Source organism: Bison bison, unplaced genomic scaffold, assembly GCF_000754665.1.
Source record: "Bison bison bison isolate TAMUID 2011002044 unplaced genomic scaffold, Bison_UMD1.0 scf7180017864068, whole genome shotgun sequence".
Classification (NCBI taxonomy): domain Eukaryota; kingdom Metazoa; phylum Chordata; class Mammalia; order Artiodactyla; family Bovidae; genus Bison; species Bison bison.
This window is the reverse complement of record NW_011494640.1, coordinates 12,423,391-12,428,863: the sequence shown is the minus strand read 5'-3', so window position 1 is coordinate 12,428,863 and position 5,473 is coordinate 12,423,391.

Below are 5,473 nucleotides of genomic sequence, written 5' to 3'. Positions count from 1 at the left end.
AAGACATTAATAACACCCTAACAGCCCAGCAGTGTGTGCCCTGGGATCCAACTCCTCCCTCCACCCTGCCCCCATCCTGTGGAGAGCCCACCCCAGGCCCCACGCACCCTTTGGGTACTTCCCAGGCAAGCCCAGGGCATTCTCCCTTTCTTTGCTTATGTACTTGGCCTGCCCTGCGAAATAGCCCTCTGCTCAGTTGTAGAGCTGACGCCAGCATCACTTACCTACCTCTGGGTCTAATGACTTTTGGCCTCAGGAGGAGTGCATCAAGACCTTGGAGAATAAAAAAAAAGAAAAAATTCCCACAAATGGAGAAAAGATAGCTATTCTATAGCCAGTCACAAGTAGCCACCAGAATCTGACTTAAACCTGTTCAGTTGATCAATAGTTCATCTTATTTTGAAAAGCAAAATCCAGAAGAAGCGGAAAATATTATTATTTTTTTCTGCCCATTAATTCCACTTCTAGGCATCTAAGAAAATACCTGAAATGTGGCTTGAGAGTTCCTACAAGAGACCTTTATTTTGATGTTGTTTATAGTAATACCTAAACAGCTAGGTGTTATGTAACATTCATCTGATTGATTACATAGGCAAGAAAAGTATTGCTACCACTTCTTATATTTAATGTTATGCATTATTTGGGAAAAGAAAGTGGGAATAAAAATTCAGTAGGTCCTTCTGGTCATGAAATTGTGTATGTACATGTATGTACAAATGCGTGTGTATGTGTTGTGTGTATACTGCATTAGAGAAGAGCCTGGAAGGAAGTGTGCTCACATGGTTTATGAAGTGTGACTGACTTATTTTTCTCTTCATGTTTTATTAAAAACTTTTTACAATGGCATTACTGCTGTCATAAAAATCCAAGCTTATGAGAACAACTGATGGCTCAGCAGTAAAGAATCTGCCTGCAATGCAAGAGATGCAGGTTAATCCCTGGGTTGGGCAGATCCTATGGAGAAGGAAATGGCAACCCACTCCAGTGTTCTTGCCTAGGAAATCCTATAAACAGAGGAGCCTGGCAGGCTACAGTCCATGGGGTCACAAAGAGTCAGTCACGACTTAGTGACTAAACCACCACTGTGAGAACAACTAATTTAAAGCTTTATTTTTCTGATCCTGGAAATAGTAATTTTTAAGAAAGAAGGCTAGAAATTGTTTCATGTTTTGGTAAAGAACTAACCAGAGACTTGTATTTTCTAATCTGGTATTTATATTAGTGTCCTAGGGCTGTCATAAAATAGTACCACAAATTGGGTGATTAATGCAACAGGAATCATTCTCTCGTGTTTCTGCAGGTGTCAGCTGGGCTGGGCTCCTGCCTTGTCTCTGTTTCTGGAGGTTTGCATGATCTTTGGCATTCCTTGACAAGTAGATGCATCCTCCAATCCTCTGTCTTCACATGGCATTCTCCCCAAGTCTTCACATCATCTTCTGGGTCCAAATTTCCTCTTTTCATAAGGACTTGGTCCTATTGAGTTAAGGTCCACCCTAATGACCTCATCTTAACCAGACCATCAGTGATGTCTCTGTCTCCAAGTAAGCTCCCATTGGCTTCCCTGGTGGCTCAGTCGGTAAAGAATCCGCCTGCAATGCAGGAGACCCAGGTTTGATCCCTGGATCGGGAAGGTCCCCTGGAGAAAGAAATGGCTACCCACTCCAGTATTCTTGCCTGGAGAATTCCATGGAAGGAGGATCCTGGCAGGCTATAGTCCATGGGATCGCAAAGAGTCAGACACAACTGAAGGAACTTCAATTTCCTTTTCTTTTCTGAGGTTTGGGATCTAGGACTGTGGTGTATCTTTTTTTGAGGGAGGGGAGCAGGGGGCACAATTCAGCTTGGAGCTGAATTTGGGTGTTTTTTGAAACGCTTTCTTCAAATACACTCTTGCTTATCAGTCTTGTTCTGCTTGTTCTGTCTTTATAATGTGATATGTGATTACCTGCCCCTATCTTCCACCCTTACATTAAAAAAAAGTTTCCTCTGGTAGTTCCTTCCCTCTTTTGAATAGCTTTATTTTCACGTCCTTCATCTGATTTTTTCCTCTTATTTACTGTTTCATGACTCTTTTTGAGTTTTACCATAACTGAATTCTGTGGACATTTTTGTCCTTCAAGCAGACCTTTTAAGGCCCTTCATGTACATCCATCCTATACATCCTTCTCCTTCCCCTCTAATGTGCAACTTTATCAGTATCAGGTCAGGTGGTATATTGTTTTTCAGATCATTCATTTAATTAAGTGTAGATAATTTGCTAATATTTTCTTTAAAAAAAATTCTTGGATATAGTTGCTTTACAATGCTGTGTTTTTGCTGTAGAGCAAAGTGAATCAGTTATGTGTATACACATATCATTCTTTTTTTTAAATTTCCTTCCCATTTAGGTCACCACAGAGCATTGAGTAGAGTTCCCTGGGCTGTACAGCTGGCTCTCACTAATTATCAATTTTATACATAGTAGTGTATATATGTATGTTAATCCCGATCTCCTAATTTGTTCCCCCTCCTTTGGTAGCTACAGGTCTGAGGGTCACAGATGTAGAGAATTTGCAAATCTTTAAAAGCAGCTCCCACAAGAAATGGAAAATCAGAGAGATGGCACCTTCCTCCTCTTTTTCCTGAAAGCAAAAGTTCTCGTTTGCCTTTTGGTTCTGTCTTTGGCTGATTTTCTGATTCTGGTTCTTGGCACGGTGTGTCCTTGTCGTGTCTCCTCTCTGTCCCCAGGCCAGCAGCCTCCCCTGCAGTGATGACACCAACCATCTTTAAAGGACCTGACTGTGGCTCCAGCCTACTGAGACACACTATTTTTTTTTTTTTTTTTTGGCACTTTAAAAAAAAGAAAGTTTCATTTGAAAGTAATTATAGACATAAAACATTGGAAAAATGTTTTTAAAGAATGGCTGACTTAACATGAATTTACACTCATAAAATTTCTAGCAATTCAGAAATATAGATTGAAAATGAAAACTTTTCATATACACACAGAATGTTTTAAAGAGCATGTTATGGGCTGAATTGTATCCCACCCCCGACTCCCCCCACCGAACCCCGCCTCCCCACCCCAGCCCCCCCTCCGCCCCCTCCCCCATGCCCCTCCCAGTTCATGTGTTGAAGCCCATGTGTTCTCAGCACTTCAGAATGTGACTATTTGGAGACAGGGCCTTTAGCAAGGTAATTAAACTAAAATGAGGCCTTTAGAGTGGGCCTTCCCTGTAACTCAAATGGCAAAGAATCTGCCTGCAGTGCAAGAGACCTGGCAATCCCTGGGTCAGGAAAATCCTCTGGAGAAGGGAATGGCAATCCACTCCAGTATTCTTGCCCGAAGAATCCCACGGGCAGAGGAGCCTGGTAAGCTACAGTCTGTGGAGTCACAAAGGGCCAGAAACAGCTGAGCCACCAACACTACTACTAACCCTGTATGGCTGGTCCTTACGAGGAGAGATTAGGACACAGACGTGCACAGAAGGAAGAACGTGAGAGACAAGCCAAGAAGAGAGGCTTCAGAAGAAAAAGCCCTGCTGATACCTTGACCTCTGATGTCCAGCCTCCTGAATTGTGAGAAAATAGATTTTGGTCATGGTATTTGTCTTAGCAGCCCCAGCAAGTTAGTATAGAACAAAATTGGACCACAATGTATATTTTGAAACTAGCCTTTTCATTGTGAGTGGACAATGATCATCTTCCTAGGTCAGTACACATAAGTTTGGTGATGGTTTAGTTGCTTAGTCATGTCTGCCACCCTCCTCTGTCTATGGAATTTCCCAGGCAAGAATACCGGAGTGGGTTGTCATTTCCTACTCCAGGGGACTCTACACATGGACATCTCCAGATGGTCAGTACCAAAGTCAGATTGATTATATTTTTTGCAGCTGAAGATGGAGAAGCTCTATACAATCAGCAGAAACAAGACCTGGAGCTGACTGTGGCTCAGATAATCAGCTCCTTGTTACAAAATTCAGGCTCAAATTGAAGAAAGTACGGAATACCACTAGGCTACTCATGTATAACCTAAATCAAATCCTTTATGATTATACAGTGGAGGTGACAGATAGATTCTAGGGACTAGATCTGGTAGCGCAGAAAGAACTATGGACGGAGGTTCTTAACATTGTACAGGAGGTGGTGACCAAAACCATCCCCAAGAAAAAGAAATGCAAGAAGGCAAAATGGTTGTATGAGGAAACCTTACAAATAGCCGAGAGAAGTGAAAGGCAAAGGAGAAAAGGAAAGATATACCCAACTGAAAGCAGAGTTCCAAGGAAGAGCAAGGAGAGAGAAGAAAGCCTTAAGTGAACAGTGCAAAGAAATAAAGGAAAACAATAGAATGGGAAAGACTAGAGATCTCTTTAAGAAAATTAGATATACCAAGGGAACATTTCATACCCAATGGACACAATAAAGGACAAAACCGGCAAGGACCCAACAGAAGCACAAGAGGTTCAGAAAAGGTGGCAAGAATACACAGAAGAACTGTACGAAAAATGATCTTAATGACCCAGATAACCACCAAGATGTAGTTACTCACCTAGAGCCAGACATCCTGGAGTGTGAAGTCAAGTGGGCCTTAGGAAGCATTACTATGAACAAAGCTGGTAGAGATGATGGAATTCCAACTGAGCTATTTGAAATCTTAAAAGATGAGGTTGTTAAAGTGCTGCAGTCATTATGCCAGCAAATTTGGAAACTGAGCAGTGGCCACAGGACTGGAAAAGGTCAGTTTTCATTCCAGTTGCAAAGAAAGGCAATGCCAAAGAATGCTCAAACTACCGCACAATTGCACGCATTTCACACGCCAGCAAGATTATGCTCAAAATCCTTCAAGCTAGGCTTCAGCAGTACGTGAACTGAGAACTTCCAGATGTACAGGTTGGATTTAGTAAAGGCAGAGGAACCAGAGATCAAATTGCCAACATAGATAAAGCAAGGAAATTCCAAAAAATCATATACTTCCGTTTCACTGACTACGCTAAAGCCTTTGACTGTGTGGATCACAACTAACTGTGGAATATTCTTAATGAGATGGGAATGCCAGACAATATTATCTTTCTTCTGAAAAACCTGTATGCAGGTCAAAAGGCAACAGAACTGGACATGGGACAACAGACTGGTTTCAAATTGGGAAAGGAGTACGTCAAGGCTGTATTTTGTCACCCTGCTTATTTAACTTATATGTGGCATATATCTTGTGAAATTCTGGGCTGGATGAAGCACAAGCTGGAATCAAGATTCTTGGGAGAAATATCAATAACCTCAGATACGCAGATGACACTACCCTTATGGCAGAAAGTGAAGAGGAGCTAAAGAGCCTCTTGATGAAGGTGAAAGAGAAGAATGAAAAAGCAGGCTTAAAACTCAACCGTCAAAAAACTAATATCATGGCATCTGGTCCCATCACTTCATGGCAAATAGAAGGGGACAAAATGGAAACAGTGTCAAATTTCATTTTCTTGGGCTCCCAAATCAATGCCAA